Source organism: Papio anubis, chromosome 1, assembly GCF_008728515.1.
Source record: "Papio anubis isolate 15944 chromosome 1, Panubis1.0, whole genome shotgun sequence".
In the NCBI taxonomy this organism is placed as follows: Eukaryota; Metazoa; Chordata; class Mammalia; order Primates; family Cercopithecidae; genus Papio; species Papio anubis.
In genome coordinates, this window is record NC_044976.1 from 141,956,776 (window position 1) to 141,976,789 (window position 20,014).

Here is a 20,014-nt window from a genome sequence, read left to right on the forward strand (position 1 = left end):
TCCATTGTTTATTTTTTGACTTTCTGTCTTTGTGACCTGTAGTGCTGTCTGTGGAGCATTGAAGTCTCCTAGTATTATCGTGTTGCCATCTATCTCACTTCTTAGGCCTAGTAGTAATTGTTTTATAAATCTGGGACTCTAGTGTTAGATCACATATATTTAAGATTGTGATATTTTCCTATTGGACTAATCCTTTCATTATTATATAAAGTCCCTTTTTGTATTTCTTTAATTGTTGTTTTTTTAAAGTCTATTTTGTCCAAAATAAGAATAGCTACTCCTGCTTGCTTTTCATTTCCATTTGTGTGGAATATCTTTTTCACCCCTTTATCTTAAGTTTATGTGAGTCCTTATGTGTTAGGTGAGCCTCTTGAAGACAGCAGATGCTTGTTGGATTTTTATCCATTCTGCCATTCTGTATCTTTTAAGTGGAACATTTAGGCCACTTACGTTCAACATTGGTGTTGAGATGTGAGGTACTGGTCTATTTATCATGCTAGTTGTTGCCTGAATACCTTTTTTTAAAAAAATTTTCATTGTGTTATTGTTGTATAGGCCCTGTGAGATTTATGCTTTAAAAAGGTTCTGTTTGGGTGCATTTTAAGATTTCATTTCAAGATTTAGAAATCCTTTTAACATTTCTTATAGTGGTAGCTTGGATGTGGCAAAATCTCTCAACATTTGTTTGTCTGTCTGAAAAAGATCATATCTCTGCTTCATTTATGAAGCTTAGTTTTGTTGGATACAAAATTCTTGGCTAAGAGTTATTTCATTTGAGGAGGCTAAAGATAGGATCCAAATCCCTTTTGGCTTGTAAGGTTTCTGCTGATAAATCTATCATTAATCTGATAGGTTTTCCCTTATAGGTTATCTGATGCTTTTGTCTCACAGCTCTTAAGATTCTTTCCTCCATCTTGACATTAGATAACTTGTGCCTAGCTGATGATCTTTTTGCAATGAATTTCCCAGATGTTCTTTAAATTTCTTGTATTTGGATGTCTAGGTCCTAGCAAGGCTGGGTAAGTTTTCCTCAATTATTCCCTCAAAATTTTTCCAAACTTTTAGATTTCTCTTTTTCCTTAGGAAAACCAATTGTTAGCTTTGGCCATTTAACATAATCCCAAATTTCTTGGAGGCTTTTGTTATTTTCAAAAATTCTTTTTTCTTTGTCTTTGTCTGATTGGGTTAATTTGAAAGCCTTGTCTTCGAGTTCTGAGGTTCTTTCTTCTACTTGTTATAGTCTATTGTTAAACCTTTCCAGTGCATTTTGTATTTCTCTGAGTGTCTTTCATTTCCAGAAATTGTGATTGTTTTTTCTTTATGGTATCTATTTCTGAGGAGAATTTTTCATCCACATCCTCTATTGTTTTTTAAAACTTCTTTAAGGTGGTTTTCACCTTTCTCTGGTATCTCTATGAATAGCTTAATAATCAAGTGTCTGAATTCTTTTTCTGGCAATTCAAAGATTTCTTCTTGGTTTGGATTTATTTCTGTGGAGCTAATGTGATCTTTCAGGGGTGTTATAGAGCCCTATTTTGTCATATTAACAGAATTACTTTTCTGGTTCCTTCTCATTTGGGTAGACTATTTCAGTGGAAAAGTCTGGAACTCAAGGCCTTCTGTTCAGATTCTTTTGCCCCACGAACTGATCCCTTAATATGACACTCTCTTCCTTCCCCCAGGGATGGGGCTTCCTGAGAGCCAGACAGCAGTGATTGTTATTGCTCTTCTGGGTTTAGCCACTAAGTAAGGCTACCAGGCTTTGGGCTGGTGCTGGGGAATGTCTGCAAAGAGTCCTGTGATGTGATCCATCTTCAGGTTTCCCAGCTATGGATACTAGCACCTGCTCTGGTGGAGGTGACAGGAGAGTGAAGTAGACTGTGAAAGTCCTTGGTTGTAGATATGTTTATATCTGTGTGCTGGCTTGCTCTAATGCTGGTTATGCTAGTAGTGAAGTCAGGTGGACACACTCAGGACCACTGTTAGCTAGGGTGTTGCAGGCATTGGATTTAGTCCTGGGAGTAGAGTTATTCTGTCATGAGTTGCTATAATGGCCAAAGTTGGTTGTCCTCCAGCCAGGAGGCGGCACTTTCAAGAGAGCACCACCTACAATGGTAGTAGAGGGATCTAAGCTTGCCCTAAGTTGGCCACGGCAAGTATTTTGGTTTCTCAGGTGATGGGTGGGGTCATAAACCTCCCAAGAGTTTATGTCTTTTGTGTTTGGCTATAAGGGCAGGTAGAGAAATACCATCAGATGGGGGCAGGCTTAGATGGGTCTAGGCTCAGGCTCTCCTTGCGTGGGGCTTGCCACAACCACTGTCAGGGATAGGGGTGTGCTTCTAAGTCAATGGGGTTATGTTCCAGAGGGGATTAAAGCTGCCTCTGCTGTGACATATAGTTTGCCAGAAAACTAGGAGATAGCTGGTAGTGAAAGACTTCACCCAGTTGCCACCCAGTTGGTGGGTGCCCTGCTCAGACCTTGTGCCCTGCTCAGACCTTGTTCCAGGCCTTACGTTTCTTTGCTGAGAAAGCAAGCATGGCTTTCAGGCCTTGCTCCTCCCTGTCTGCCCACAATGTCGGCAGCACCTCCTGTGCTTGTATATGCAGCAGTCTCTGTTCACACCTCGGATTCTGCTCAAGAAAATGTGTGCCCGGTCAAAAGTATTACAAATTTCATTTGGAAGCTCATTTCACCCTGTGACCTCTCCATCCCCCAGTTCAGCTGGCTGTCTTTCCCAAGGACCTCTGTGAGTTATAGTCAGGGATGGCTTCCTTGGGCTCAAGCTGGAGACTAGGAGTGCCTACAGGGTTCTTCCTGCTGCTGCTTCTACTTTTATATTTTGTGGGGCCCCCTAAATCCATTTCAGCTGCAGGTAAGGTTAAGTCCTACCCCTGTGATCTGGATTTTCAGATTCCCCCATGGGGATGTATGTTTGGAGGAAGATTTTTCCCTTCTCACACTTTGGGAACTCACAGTTTTTTGCCTGTCTCATGAAATTTGCTGTGGCATGCTGTTTCCTTTGAAGGATCCATGAATTCTTTCAGTTTTCCTGGTGCATTCCTATGGTGGTTCTTGGAGAAAAATGGTGTGAGTCTCCACACACTGTTCTGTTGGTCCAAGTGGGAACTGCACGCTAGCCCTGTCTCTTATTTGCCATCTCCCTCCTAATACCCCCGAGAACTTTTTTGTGATCTATTTTTTTCTTTTTTTAGTCTTGATCTTAATTTGAGGCATCAAGTTTTATTTTATTTTGTTAAGACTTGGATAACCTGGGTATTGAAGTACCTTGTGAGTAATGATGTTGCTTGCAAGGTCTGGCTAGTATTTCAGTTCTAAACTGTATTCCTATTCACCATAGAAACTTGAGTGCAGGGAAAAAGAAAAAAAAAAGGAAAGAAAGAAATTAATTTGGCACTGGAGTCAGAAAATCTGGGATTGAAACAGCGTTGTCAAAGCTGAGTGACAGTGGCAGCAAACACTGATTGAGCACTTACCATATGTCAAGTGCCTTTTTTCTAATTTTCTCACAGAATTACTAGCTGTATGATTGTGGGAGTCCCATTATCTTTCTGAAATCTAGTTGTAAATGAAAATAATACTGTGTACCCATCTTACTTCATAAGGTTGTTATGTGACTCAAATGAGATGTTAAGTAACATAAATAGAGTTAAAATTTACAGTTCACTTATTAGATATCAGGTATGGTTTTAACTGCTTTACATACACTAATTCATTTACTTTTTAAAAAACTATCCTACAAGTTAGACAGTTCTATTTTATAGACAAGGGAACTGAGGGAAGAAGACTGCAAGTATCTTATCCCAGGGTTAAATAGCTAGCAAGAAGCAGAGCATGCATTTGAATGAAATGATATGTTAAGGTGATTTGAATATACATAACATTTCTTATTTTTCAACAGAAAGATCTCAAGTTCAGTAGACTGGGAAGTCTAGGGTCCTTAGTTAGGAACATACCAAGAATTTGCATTCGGTAGTGCTGAAAGAACAGCTCTTGAGAATTTCAGATCCATATACTTCCTATTTATATGTAGTTATTTGGGCAGCTCAGTGACAGTTCAACTCATAAGGGGTTCCTCTCTCCTTTCTCTTACTGTTAGGTTCCTGTAATTCACTCTATCTCAATACATTATGGATTTAATGTTAATTAGACAGCCCAGCCTTCAAGGAGAAAAGTGACCTGAACACTTTGCAATGAGATGCACATGAAAATACAAATGAAAAAATGACAAAATACACTGTTACCTCAAAAAAAAAAAATGCTATGCACTAGACTTTTCCCCTCTCCGCCTCCAATTTGTCCTTGTTCCTGTAAGAAGTCAAGATGTGGCTATGTTAAAAAAAATGGGTGGTAAACCCGGGAGGCGGAGCTTGCTGTGAGCTGAGATCCGGCCACTGCACTCCAGCTTGGGCGACAGAGCGAGACTCCGTCTCAAAAAAAAAAAAAAAAAAAAAATGGGTGGATGGGTGAGCAGATATGGAGCCAACGCTATCTCTCATACATAGAGGAAACAGTGAAGGAACCTTTCACCTTGATTTTAAGCCTGACAAACAAAGGTTGATTTAGTTATAAGGAAAAGATGAGGTCTTAGGAGAAAATGACTTGACTTTCATTTTCGACTATATAATAACCATTCTGAAAAGTTGTAAAAGGGAATCCCATGTTGATTGGTCCAAATGACTTCAGTGGTTTAAATAATGTATACGCTGTTGTCACCTTAAATTCAGGGTGGGAAAGGCCGGACTGTCATCTTGCTCTCTTTCCTAATTGTCCATTTAGTGGATGTTATTGTTTGATGATTTGTTCAATGTTATTGCTGTTTGCCATGGAGGCTGTAAAATATGAAGCCATTTTAGTGCAGGTCACCAGAGCACACACTCCGGAGCCTACTGCTTAGACGGGAATCTCAGCTTCAGTCCGTGTATGAGCTGAGTGACTCTCGGCAAGTGACACAACTTCAGTTTACTCTATAATAGGGGCATAATAACAATTCCTCCTTCATAGCTTTATTGTGAAGATTAAATAGTAAACTTTATGTAAAGAGATTAGAACAGTGCTTCATAATAATAATTATTGTGGATATTATTAAATTATTAAAAATTAATATTACTTAAATTATTATTTTATACATTTTATTACTTATCTATAGACTCTGGAAACTCAAGGCCCTTCTGTCTTTTCACTCTTGAACAGGTCACTGTCTTCTACATCCTATCCTTTGGTTTTCTACCAAATTAACTTTTCCAATTAATGCCTTTCATCATTGTTTTTTTTGGCTCACACTGTGGACTGACCTCACATTGAATAGACAATAACTCAAAACATTCTTTGCCAGTCAAGGCTCTCCATCGACTGGCCTCAACTGTATTCTCCAAACTTTTTAGTAGGGAAGGTGAAGTTGCGTTGGTTTCTCAGTCCATTTTCAGAGACAGCAGCACCATCTACTGGACAATCTTTATTTTAAGTAACACGGAGTATTAACATTCTCGACTGTTAGAACTTAAAAGAGCGAGAAAGCAGAGGTGGATGTTGGTGTTGTCTTTGGTTCATTTGTTCTAAGATCACATTCCAAGGCTGAATAGATGAAAGACCATGAAAGAGTTAAGGGAATGCCATGGACAGTATTTCATGTTGAAAGACTTTGAAATCATGATTTTAGAATGTAAAGGGAACTTAGAAGACAATGGTAAAGCAGCAAGAGTTGGAATAAAGCTGTATGTTTACATATCGTTGAAAAGTTTTTAAAGAACTCTCACATGATTTGACCCTGAAAGTAGCCCTATAAAATAGACAACACAGATCTTATTATCTCCATTTTAAATGAAATGAGAGTAAGGCAAAGGAAGGTTAAATTATGTGGTTTAGTTTTCACACCAGGAATTGTGACTCGGTGTTGTGGACTTTCCATTACACTATACTTACCTGCTCCAGACTCTCATTCTATAGATGGGAAAACTGACTCCCAAAGAATCTAAGCAACATCCCTCAAATCCAATGGTAAGTTGTACTAGTATCAGAACAAGAGTCTCCTAATTATCAGTCAGCACTCATTGACAACTCTGCTTCTTCACTTTCTCATAAAATTTGTATAGATTTAAAGGGTACAAGTGCAGTGTGTTTTTTTTTTTAACATGGATATATTACACAGTGGTGAAGTCTGGGCTTTTAGTGTAACCATCATCCAAATAACATACGTCGTGCCCGTCAAATAATTAATTTCTCATTCCTCACCCCTCCCACTTCTCCACCCTTTTGAGTCTCCAGTGACTATTATTGCACACTCTACGTCCATGTGTACATATTATTTAGCATCCACTTTTAAGTGAGAACATGAGGTATTTGGCTTTCTGTTTCTGAGATGTTTTTACTTACGGTAATGACCTCCAGGTCCATCCATGTTACTGCAAAAGATGTGATTTCATTCTCTTCTATGGCTACATATATTCTTTTGTGTATATGCACTACGTTTTCTCTATCCAATCCTCTGTCGATGGACACTTAAGTTGAATTCATATCTTTGCTATTGTGCCCCACTTTGCCCTAACCCCAACAATGACAACACTATCAGTGAAAAATAGAGAGGTGATGATGAAACTCTCTTTGGAATTATTGCTCTGAATTGTGAATGCAGGCAGGTGAAGCATGAAAAGTCTTTTCAATTGACTGTGATACCTGACATTGGTACAGTCACTCCAGGGTAGAGCCTGGCCCTGAGGTTGAAGAAAGGGGCTGGGTAAGATGGCTCATGCCTGTAATCCCAGCACTTTGGGAGGCTGAAGTGGGAGGACTACTTGAGCCCAGGAGTTGGAGACCAGTTTGGGCAACATAGCAAGACCACATCTCTACAAAAAATAAAAAAAATTAGCCAGGCATGGTGACGCATGCCTGTAGTCCCAGCTGCTCGGGATTCTGAGGTGGGAGAATCACCTGAGCCCAAGAGGTCGAGGCTCCAGTGGGCTATGATTGTGCCACTGCACTCAGCCTGGGTATCAGAGCAAGACCCTGCTTCCTGAAACTGCCCCCCTGACCACGGGCCCCCAAAAGAAGGAGTTGGTGAGAGGAAGGGACTGTACTTTGAATCTCAGATGTGCTCTCCAGATTTTTCCAGGCTTGGCTCTGAGCCACATTCTCAGGACGCCCCAGGTTGAGGAGGTCACTTGAGCAGGGCTGCTCCGCAGCTACCTTCTGACCTCTGGCTCTGGGCAGGTCCTTGCCTCTTTCTGCAGGAAACGGGGCAGGTTGCTATGGGTTTTTACATATGGGGGCTGTGGGTTTTTACAACACATCCTTTTGCCAGATCTGAGACCTTTTCCTGAGCAGCTCTCAGTTTGAGCTCTGGCACTAGACACACTGGTGGAGTGAGAATGTCTTATTTCTTGGTCTCAATTCCTACTTTTGGGAGTTTTAATGAAGATTTGATCATTCTCTAAGGGCTGAATCCTGGCACAAGAGTTTCCTGGAAATATAAAAATGTCACCTGGGCTTGCTTGCACTTAGGTAACCCTTGCTGGTGCAACTTTGAAAGAAACCAGGAGACCCTTTTAGTCAAATATTTAAAACCATTTAATTGTCAAGCCTTCACAAACTCTAGTGGTTCTTTTGCAGTTGATTAAATTTTCTAGGATCACACTTTCTAGAGCAAGCATTGCTTCATAAAATCTATTTAAAAGTGAGTGTTCACCTAGATTCCAAATTAGCCACTATGTATGTTCACCAAATTTCTGTCATTGCCAAGAAATTCTGGACTCCTTTTTCTGGTTGGGTGGACAGCTGGAGTTTTCAAATTACACCGTATAGTTTGCTCTGCATTTTAAAATCTAAGATGAAAACTTTATTTTTTTTCTGGCTGCATAAACAGTAGTGGTTTCAAATGTCAAAATTTGAACTCTAGATCCTTGTTTGAAGCTTACTTCCCTCTCTGCCTGTGTCCTTCAAGTTGGTGTGTTGAAGTGAAGCGAGGACACACAGTGGAGGAAGGTGTGGACATAAGGTTAAGATGTTACCCAAGATACAAGTCAGGCTGAAAGAGGATTGGGTAAGTGAGAAAAGATGGTTAGAAGGTAAATTTCTTGGCCGGGCGCTGTGGCTCACGCCTGTAATCCCAACACTTTGGGATGGCAAGGTGGGCAGATCACGAGGCCAGGAGATCGAGACCATCCTGGCCAACATGGTGAAACCCCCTATCTACTAAAATACAAAAAAATTATCTGAGTGTTGTGGCGTGCACCTGTAGTCACAGCTACTTCAGAGGCTGAGGCAGGGGACTCGCTTGAACCTGGGAGGTGGAGGTTGCAGTGAGCCGAGATCATGCCACTGCACTCCAGCCTGGCGACAGAGCAAGACTCCGTCTCAAGAAGGAAAAAAAAAAAAAAAAAAAGAAGGTAAATTTCTAAATTTCTTTCCTCCTATTCGTCCAAAAGGGCCTCAGGTAGAAAAAGTTCAGAGATTATAAACTGAACAAAACTGATGAGGTTAGTTGACTATAGAAATAATGCAAAGTGACATCATTCATCTGGAGTAATGCCCAAGGTTCACCATCCCATGCCAAATAAATCAAGGATATGGACACACAAGGAGTGAGGTTAAGAGCAGAGGTTTAATACGTGAAAGAAAGAGAAGAGCTCTATCCTGCAGAGAGAGGGGTCCCGAGTAGGTTTTCTGGTCCACGGCAAAATGCAGTGGGTTTTATAGATGAGCTTGAGGAGGTGGTGTTCAATTTACATAGGGCACAAAAGATTTGTTGGACCAGGTGTGTCATTTGCATAGGGTGCGAAAAACTGGTTAGGGCTAGATGTGCCATTTGCATAGGGCATGAAAAAGCTGGCCACTCCACTCTAATCTTTTGTTATGCAGATGGGTTCTCTATTTGGCTGGTGCCATGTTGCCTGTTTCCTTACTGTACACGTGGTGACAAAGGGAAGATGGAGCCTCCATGTGGAACATGCCTGGCCCTCAGGTAGCCCTTTCCTGTTGGCACAGCTGGCAACATTCACCTGTGCAAGCTTCTAGCTTGCTTATATCTATGTCTGCAGCTTGACTTTTCAGGCTGTTCTTTGTTAGAAAAGAAATTATTTTGAGGTTGTTTTTTGTTAAAAGGGAAATTCTGCTGAGGACTCTGTTACTCATACTATCTGCCTAAATAATTCCTTTCTATCTCTTGTAGCAGATGGATTTTTCAGTTGGAGTTCTTTTCCTCTTTGGCGGGAGGCCTTACCCTGGGGAGGACAGTTAGGTGCCAAAAAGAAAAGAAGTACATTTAACAGAGACACATTTGAAATCTAAGAAACACTGAAATACGGTTTAAATCTTTATAAAATTTCTATAAAATGTGGAAAGGAATGATAACATCGTTTGACACAGCAAAACACTGTAATATTCTTAATCAGTGGCTCCTCTATCACAAATCTCATCCTCAAGGCAGTTTCTAAGTTGAGCAGGTAATTTATTGTCCAAATGGGGACACTTGGGTGTGAAGAGCATGCGATTTATAATTTCACTGGGCACAGGCATACACCAGGCCTGTCCTTGCACACTCCTTTTTCATCTCGTTCTCTCAATTCTGGCATGCACTCCGTCACCTATGTTCACATTTTTCTCCCAACTAAATCATCTGTGGGATTTATTCTGTTTTCCCAGAGGATCTAGAATGTAAATTACTACTTTGGCCCTTGCTGAGATCAGCACAACAAAAACCCAGTGGGTGTTCAAGCCTCATCTCTCACCACCATTCCTTTCTCCCTTATAGTTTGAAAGGAAGTTTCTTGGCGTAGAGCCAGTGCCACCCCAGGAGCAATGAGCATGCCCAACACTCAGATCTTGCTTTCTAAATATTGTTTTTCAGTGAAAGGGGCCAGGGCTTTTTGGAGATATGGCTGATTCTAGGGCAAGAGCGTGAAAAATACAAGATGAGCCTGGAGAGTCTTGTAGTGTCAGGAAATAAGCAAGTGCTCAAAAAGTGAAAGCATGGAGGCAGGTGCACGGGACAGAGGTACCAACCTGAAAGAGCTCCTGGGGGGCCAAAACTGGAAGAATTTGAACAGTAACTTTTTAAAAAAATGTAGCATTGAATAATAATAACAAACACAAGTATAAAATAAATGTACATGAGCCTATGTTGCTATACCTAAATAATTGAATAACCAAATAAATAAATTAATGAAGGACGAGAGATAAATTTTCCTTACAGAAGAATTTCAAATAGTGTGTGTGGATAATCTACCCTCTCTTCACTCCCCAAAAGTGTGAACTGGACATAGTGACTGATTTCCAGTGAGTAGAAATAGAAAGGGCAAAATAGTAACTTTACAGTGGAGAAAACTGGCAAACACTACTTTAACCAAAATGATCAAGTTTAACATCACCAGTAGTAAGTCATGTTGCTACCACACTACTTCCTGTTTTGATATAATGACAAAAGGACCTTGTCTCTGTGGTATTCTTTCCCAAATCTCGTAGCCCATGTCGAATCACGATGAAAAGGTATGATGAAACTGTATTGAGGTATACTAATTACATGACCAGTACTTCTCAGAACTGTTGAGGTCATGAAATACAAGGAAAGACTGAACAACTGTGAGAGTAGAGTGGACTAAGACGACATGAGGACAAAATGCAACATGGCACACTGCCTTGGATCCTGGAGCAGAGAAAGGGCCTTAGTGGAAAAAGGGATAAACCTTAATAAAGTCTGGAGTGTAGTTAATGGTAATGTACCACTGCTGGTTTCTTAGTTTTGAGAACAGTGCCACGGTAATGTAAAATGGTTATAGTGGGGGAAGTTGGGTAAGGGGTATATGTAAGCTCTCTATCATCTTTGTAACTTTTCTATACATATAAAATTATTCCAAAATAAAAAATTCATTTTTTTTTTTTTTAAACAGGACATAGTTTCCAGCTTCATCCATGTTCCTGCAAAGGACATGAACCCATCCTTTTTTTATGGCTGCATAGTATTCTATGGTATATATGTGCCACATTTTCTTTATCCAGTCTATCATGGATAGGCATTTGAGTTGGTTCCAAGTCTTTGTTGTTGTGAACAGTGCTGCAGTAAACATACGTGTGCATGTGTCCTTATAGTAGAATGATTTATAATCCTTTGGGTGTATACCCAGTAATGGGATGGCTGGGTCAAATGGTATTTCTGGTTTAGATCCTTGAGGAAACGCCACACTGTCTTCCACAACTTTTACACTACCACCAACAGTGTAAAAGCTTTCCTATTTCTCCACATCCTCTCCAGCATCGGTTGTTTCCTGACCTTTTAACGATCGCCATTCTAACTGGCATGAGATGGTATCTCATTGTAGTTTTGATTTGCATTTCTCTAATGACCAGTGATGATGAGCTTTTTTTCATGTTTGTTGGCGCATAAATGCCTTCTTTTGAGAAGTGTCTGTTCATATCCTTCACCCACTTTTGATGGGGTTGTTTTTTTCTTGTAAATTCGATTAATTCCTTGTTGATTCTGAATATTAGCCCTTTGTCAAATGGATAGATTGAAAAAAACTTCTCCCATTCTGTAGGTTGTCTGTTCACTCTGATGATAGTTTCTTTTGCTGTGCAGAAGTTCTTTAGTTTAATTAGATCCCATTTGTCAATTTTGGCTTTTGTTGCCATTGCTTTTGGTGTTTTAGTCATGAAGTCTTTGCCCACGCCTATGTCCTGAATGGTATTGCCTAGGTTTTCTTCTAGGGTTCTTATGGTTTTAGGCCTGTCTGGGGTTGGGGACTAGGGGAGGGATAGTATTAGGAGAAATGCCTAATGTAGATGATGGGTTGATGGGTGCAGCAAACCACCATGACATGTGTATAGCTATGTAACAAACCTGCACATTCTGCACATGTATCCCAGAGCTTAAAGTATAATAATAATAATAATAATAATAGAAAAACAGGACATAGCAACTAGCTTAAAGAGGTTTTATTTACCAAATATGAACCAATTTTAGCATAAAATTTGGATTATAAACCAATAAATTCAGTTAAGGTTCATGAGTTTGTACTAAGGTAAATGAATGAATGGGTGAATAAATAAATAAATTGGAGGCACAAAAATTTTTTTCTTTACATTATATTGCCAATTCATAAATGTAGAAGGGACAGTGAATTTAGAAAATTATCAATGGATGCTAAAACTAGTGATTGAAAGTTTGATGATGAACATTTATTTGCATAATCTTAAGGTAAAGGTATTTACCTGCAAAGGAAGTACAGAGGGGAAAGCAGGAACTTACTTATAATTGAAGAAAATTGTCAGATGTTCATGAAGAATCATCATTAATATGACCAAAAATAGACAAACTGGTGTTGTGTGCTTCTGGAAATGATGCATTGAGGGCACCACATCACTTTCATGGTTTTCCCGCCCTGCAGAATGCACTACCTGAATCCTAATCATGGAGAAATATCAGAAAAACTCAAACTGAGAGGCCTTTTCCAAAATAGCCAGTTTATATATATATTTTAATAAACATTCAGGCTAAGAAACAAAAGAATTGGCTAAGGAATTATTTCAGATTAAAAGAGAACAGAGAGCCATAACAGATAAATAGCTGATGTGATATAGAATTGGATCTTGCACTGGGGTGGGTGGGAGCTATTAAAGGACATTATCAGTGCTAATTTTCTTGATTTTGATAATTGTGCTGAGATTATGTAAGGCCACATGTTTCTATAAAATACACACCCAAGTATTTTATTTAAAAAAGAGATACCTCTTGCTGCTTTGTGGAGAAAGGACTGCAGGGGAGATAAGAAGGAAGCAGGAAGCCATTAGGAGGCTATTTAATAATACGAGCAAGAGACAAATGAGGCCTGGTGCAGTGGCTCATGCCTGTAATCCCAGCGCTTTGGGAGGCTGGGGCAGAAAGATCCATTGAGGTCAGAATTTCAAGACCAGCCTGGGCAATATTGTGAGACCCAGTCTCTACACACAAAAATAAAAATATTAGCTGGGCATGGTGGCACGCACCTGTAGTCCTAGCTACTCAGGAAGATTGCTTGAGCCTGGAAGTTTGAGGTTGCAGTGAACTATGACTGCACCACTGCACTCCAGCCTTAGTGACAGAGTGAGACCCTGCTCCTAAAAAATAAAAAATTAAAAAATTAAAAAGATGATGCTTTTCTGTAGTTAGTGGTACCTGTAGAAATGGTGAGAAAAGGCTGGTTCTATTTGGAAAGTAAAACCAAAAGGGTTTGCTGATGGATGGGCTGTGAATGACTGAGAAGAAGAGACAAGGATTTTAGCCTGAGCAACTGGGAGAATGGAGGCAGGGAGGGACTGTCACTTAACTGAAAGGGGAAGATCCTGAGAGGAGCGTATTTTGGGGGTGGGGGACGATCAAGATTTCAGCTATTACACCTTGCAACTCAATTGCTTTCCCTCAAGTGTAGCTCTGATAATTCCATTTCCCTGGCTGATAATTTCATTTCTTCAGTAGTTGAGATGTTACCACCAAAGGACTTGGCATTCGAGGTCTTCCTCAGCTTGGTCCCATCGTATTTTATAAAGGCAGTATTTGCTCCTCTCCTCAGTGTTTCTTTTGTTTCAGTCTAATTGAAAGACTTGTGACTGTTAACTTTTTTTCTATTGGTGTTTCCCAAAATAGGGCCTGTATATAGTTGTTGATCTGAATAGTTGCTATAAATTGTACTGGCAGAAATATTTTTCTTTTGATAGTTATACACTGATCTTAATGTATATTAGAAAATGACAACACTAGTTCATCAAACTTGTGATAACATTAGTATTATCATTAGTGTAAATCTTGGTAAAATAGTGGACCAGTTTAAAGTCAATATAAAGAAAAATATTATATAATATATTATAAAATAATAATATGATAAAGGTGGAACATGAAAACCTGGAGCTGGAGAAATACTGTACTGTTAGGGGATAATTTTTAAAAGTATATTTCATTTTGTAAAATTTAAATATACCAAAAATAGAGAGAATAAACCTGTCATTCAGCTTAGAGTTGCCTTATGTCTAGGTTGAAGGTCCCTCTGACTCACCAGTCTACTCCAGCTTAGTCAACCAGGAGAACCCACAGGAATTCAGTGCCCCCAAGCCCCTGTTTAAAAATGAAGGGCTTTTGAAGAGCCAAGGCAATTCTAAGCAAAAAGAACAAAGCTGGAGGCATCACGTCACCCAACTTCAGACTATATGCTACAGGGCTACAGTAACCAAAACAGCATGGTACTGGTACAAAAACAGACACATAGACCAATGGAACAGAATAGAGAGCCCAGAAACAAGGCTGCACATCTAGGACCATCTGATCTTCAACAAGGCTGACAAAAACAAGCAATAAGGAAAGGACTTCCTACTCAATAAGTAGTACTGGGATAACTGACTAGCCATATGCAGAAGATTGAAACTGGACCCCGTTCCTCATACCACATAAAACATCAAAGCAAGATGGATTAAAGATTCGATGTAAGATCTCAAACTATAAAAACTCTGGAAGACGACCTAGGCAATACTGTCCTGGACACAGGAATGGGCAAAGATTTCACGACAAAGATGCCAAAAGCAATCACAACAAAAGCGAAAATTGACAAATGGGATCTAATTAAACTAAAGAGCTTCTGCACAACAAAAGAAACCATCAATTAACAGAATAAACAGCCTACAGAATGGGATAAAATATTTGCAACTATGCATCTGACAAAGGTCTAATATCCAGCATCTACAAGGAACTTAAAGAAATTTACAAGAAAAAACAAATAACCTCATTAAAAAGTGGGCAAAAGACACGAAAAGACACTTTTCTAAAGAAGACATACACATGATCAACCAACATATGAAAAGCAATATCACTGATCATTGGAGAAATGCAAGTGGCAAAACCACAATGAGATACCATCGCACACCAGTCAGAATATCTATTATTAAAAAGTCAAAAAATAACAAACGCCGGTGAGATTGTAGAGAAAAGGGAACACTTACACACTATTGGTGGAAGTGTAAATTGGCTCCACCATTGTGGAAAGCAGTATGGCGATTCCTCAAAGAGTTAAAAACAAAACTACCATTAGACCCAGCAATCCCATTACTGGTTATGTACTCAGAGGAATAGAAATCATTCTACCATAAAGATACATGCACGTGAATGTTTATTATGGCACTGTTTACAATAGCAAAGACATGGAATCAACCTAAATGCCCATCAATGACAGACTGGATAAAGAAAATGTGGTACATATACACCATGGAACACTCTGCAGTTATAAAAAACAATAGGGTCGTGTCTTCATGTGAACATGGATGGAGCTGGAAGCCATTATCCTTAGCAAACTAACAGACACAGAAAATCAAATACTGCATGTTCTCACTTATAAGTGGGAGCTAAATGATGAGAAACCATGAACACAAAGAAGAGAACAACAGATACTGGGGCCTACTTGAGGGTGGAGGGTGGGAGGAGGGGGGAGCAGCAGAAAAAGTAACTGTTGGGTACTAGGCTTAGTACCTGGGTAATGAAGTAATCTGTACAACAAACTCCAATGACTGGAGTTTACCTGTGTATCAAACCTGTACACGTACACCCAAACCTAAAATAAAGTTAAAGAAAGCAAACAAATATAAATGAAACGCTTTGAAGCCAGGAGTGGTGACTCACACCCGTAATCCCAGCACTTTGGGAGGCCAAGGCAGGAGAATCCTGTGAGGCCAGGTGTTTGAGACCAGCCTGGGCAACATATTGAGACTCTGTCTCTCCAAGAAAAAAAAAATTAGCCAGGCATGGTGGTATGCACCTGCAGTCCCAGCTACTGGGGAGGCTGAGATGGGAGGATTGCTTGAGCCTGGGAGTTCAAGGATGCAGTGAGCTATAATTGAGCCACTACATTCCAGCCTGGGTGACAGAGTGAGACCCTGTCTCTAATAATAATAATAATAATAATAATAATAATAATTAAAAAATGAAGGGCTTTAAATACTCACCAAAGAATTTGAACTTGATCATATAATAATGGGACATTATAGTGAAATTATTTGAATAGAGAAATGGCAAAAGGGTTACATTTCAGTTTACAAAGGACTTAGTGATAGAGTAGTATCATAACATATAATGACTGAGATGGTTGTTGTAAATCTGGGGTATTAATTTAAATGGCACTAATTATTAAGAGCCATATTTTGCTATAATGTAACCATGGGTCCAATCAGAACTTAGCAGGGGGAATGCTCACTACCTCTTTACTATGGTGAACACGCTGGGGAGAACACTGGATGTGGAGTCAGGCAGCTTCAAGCCTGTAAGACACTATACCCATATTTTGCTATTTTCTAGCTATATGGCCATGGGGAAGTCATTTTAATTATCTGAGTTTTTCTTTCATTTTCTAAGCATGGTGTTTTCTATACACATCTATTGAGATAATAATAGTTGTTGTAACGATGGCAATAGTCTAGAAGCATTCTGCTCTCTGCAGATGCACCACTTTGGTGATTTAGTACTTTTTTATAGTGCCTCCAACCACCTCCCCCTGCCCCAAGCCTATGTTTTTTTACTTTGGTGGGTGAGGAGATAGAGATAACTGCGGGGATGTACTTTATCATCAGTGAAAGAAAGGATAAATAACAGAAATTTAAACCTTTGGTCTGTGAGCCTCTTGCTTCAAGGGAATCAGCAGGTTACCCTCTGTGGATTCCCATTACGCATTTGGAAAGAAGTAAAGCCTGATGAGGGAGGGGAGGACATTGTTGAAGTTTCTGCTTTTAGCTGGCAAAAATAAGAATGCATTTAAAGGTATAGCAATAATTCTCCTGGCACGTTTCTCACAGAGAAGCAGTGGGATCTTGTTGGGAATATTACGTCTTTGGAAAGGGAGAACTTCCTCAATCAGAGGACATAAAACAGTAATGAGAATAAACACTTGGTAAATCTAGGAAATCAATTTCAGCTTGGGAATCCCAAAAGGGAGCTCGTTTTGTGGGGTAGAAAGATATTTTTCCAGGGCTGACCCTTAGTAAAAGGAAACTTATGATTTTAAGTTTAAAAGCTCCAAAAGACTAATTCAAAGTGGAAAAGGGAAAATTATTTTCATGAGAATTCCTGCTAAGACATTTGCGTGGTGTAAACTAATTGCCTATTGGCTAATAGGATTTGAAGTTTTGAATCTGTACGCTTTTTTTCATTTCTACCACTGAGTGAAATTATTCTCTAAATCAATTTCTGTGGAATAGATGAAAGCAGGAAAGAGACTTAGACAGACCTAGGTGTGAAGCATTTTCATCTTAGATCAATTACTAAACCATTCAAACCCCAGCTTCCTAATCACTAACTGGAGATAATAAAATCTACACCTCGGATTTGTTGTGAGAATTAAATGAGATATTTGTTAAGGGTTCAGCAGGGTGCCTGCAGGTTGAAGTGCTTCGTAAATGGGAGCTATTGCTGTTTTCATCCGAATCAACTGGCCTCTCCCCAGCTCTCTGGCCTTCTCCCTCATGTATTTGAAACCAACTGGATGGGCCTCTAATGAGTATAGTCTAAATACTATCTTTATTTTTAGATGATTCTATGGCGAAAGAAACGTAAAACAGCAAAAATTTTAAAAGTAAACTAAGGAGTAGTGCATGACATCATTCTTAATAAAACAGAGTTAAGGAGTCCAACTGGAAAGGTTTATGACTTTGTAGTAACTTTGTGTGTGTGTGTGAATATACCAGTGAGATTAGGGTGGGTGAAAGATATTTATATTTTGTAGAAGGGAGTGATTTCACTTTTCCTTTGTGTATGATGTCCATGAAGCTAATTATAGCTGAGATTCATAACAGCTGATCAATTTAGTGAAATGGAAAGACACTCGAAAGAATTAAAGAGTAAAAAAGCCACTGCACCTAACCACCCTGCTAACCCATGAGCCCACCTGAGGCCCTGCCACCACGCAGCTGCCACCTGCACCCATCTCCAACAGATTGTTTTGGTCTCTGCCCTCCTCTCCCCTCCCCCCTCCCCCTCCCTCCCTCCCTCCCCCTCCTCCCTCCCCTCCCCTCTACCTCTTCCCCTTCCCCCTCCCTCCCCTCCCCTCCTTCTTCTTCTTTTTATTCCATGCATGAGTGAGCCTAAACCCCAGCCAATCCCCTTAACCCCACCATCTCCCAGGGACTCCCATGCCAGAGGGACCAGGGGGAGGTAATTGAATCATGAGGTTGGTCTTTCCTATGCTATTCTCATGACAGTAAGTCTCACGAGATCTGATGGGTTTATCAGGGGTTTCTACTTTTGCTTCTTCCTCATTTTCTCTTGCCTCTGCCATGTAAGAAGTGCCTTTTGCCTCCCACCATGATTCTGAGATCTCCTCAGTCATGTGGAACTGTAAGTCCAATTAAACCCTGTTTTGTCCCCAGTTTCCGGTATGTCTTTATCAGCACCATGAAAATGAACTAATAATATGGTAATTAGATTATTTAATAACTCCTCATTTACTTTGTCTTGTGAGTCTTGAATGATCAAAACTAGTTTAAAATAAGGTCATGGAACTTAGTGTTAATCCTCTTTTACATGTTCTTTGAACGTAACTATTTAAAAATTGGCAATCTGTGTATTTATTAACCAGAACAGTCCATTCTCAAGTCCTGCCATGTAACAGGGAGTTCCCTGCGTTTTTTATTGTTATGGCCCATATGAGACCTGATGAGTAAATGGGATCCATCCTCAGACACATCTTAGCATTTGGATTTACACAGATTCTGAAATGCAGAATTAATACTTAATGCTAAATTCTGATGTGGAAATATGTGCCCACTGAGAATTCTACTGGGTTTGTTTATAGAAAATAAATATTAATTTTGTTAAACTGAATGCATTTGCATTTCTTTCCCCAAATTACCACCAGCTTGCTTAACAAAAGACACACAGAGGCAAATCCCTCAGTTAGTGACTTTTCTATTTTCCCCGGGATGCTTTTCATAGACCCTTGTGTGTGTGTATGTGCGTGTATGTGTGCATGTGTGTGTATGTGTGCACGTGTGTGCTATTTATACATATATAAAGATTTTTTGGTATCATTTTACAGTGTCACTTGAAATGAGGGAGCTCTTATTTATATATTCCTTTTGGCTAATTTTCATTGCCTTGTCCTTGTAGGTGACCGACTTGATGGGACAATTCTTCAAACACACACAAAATGCTATATAAGGCCAAGGCTTGAGTGATTTGACTTATAAAGCAGAACAAGTCACTTTTACATTCAGGCCATTACTTACATAGACAGCAAAAGGAAAAGTAGCTGAAGATACTTGGCTCCCTGAGGTCCTTATCCTACACACCAGAAAGGAACACCACAGAAACAAAACGGACTGGACAATGGCAACACAACTTAAGGGATTCCCCTTTGCTAAGGAGCCAGTTCTGAATTACAGTACAATGGATTTATATCCTGCATCTCTGCTTTGAAGGAGGCAGCCCCAAATTCTTCATACCTCATCAGAACCTCTGAGGCAATGAGAAACGACCTTGTGACAGCTCCCAGAAGAGAGAGGGAGGTAGGTGGGTCTCCCAGCAGCTCATCGCAAGCCTCCCCTGCACTCATGTTCAGGGACGATTGTGAGACATTCATTGAAGACATAGATGAGCTGCAGTCTAAGCCTTTGCCTGCACGGCCCATCCAGACACGTGCAAGGCCACCAGGGCACCACAGTGGAGCCATCTGTTACACTATCCTTCTGAAGTAGCCATCTCCTACAATGGTCAAGTGAGATAGATTGTAGCAGCATCTCTCACTCTATTTTGAAGACTGGCTTGTCTTGCTGGCCCAAATTTCTTGTAGCTGCTTGGAATCTACAGAGAAGATTGCTTATGGGCAGATCTCAGTTACTAAGATAGCTTAGGTCCACTGGATCACATTTTACACTTGACTCCAAGAGGATGCCCAATGTATTAAGAAAGTAAAGCACAAAAATTTGGTGCAGATTTTGCCATAAAAGGCTTTAGTTGGTGACCTCAGTCTAATGGTTAAGAACTTAGACTCTGCAGTTGGATGT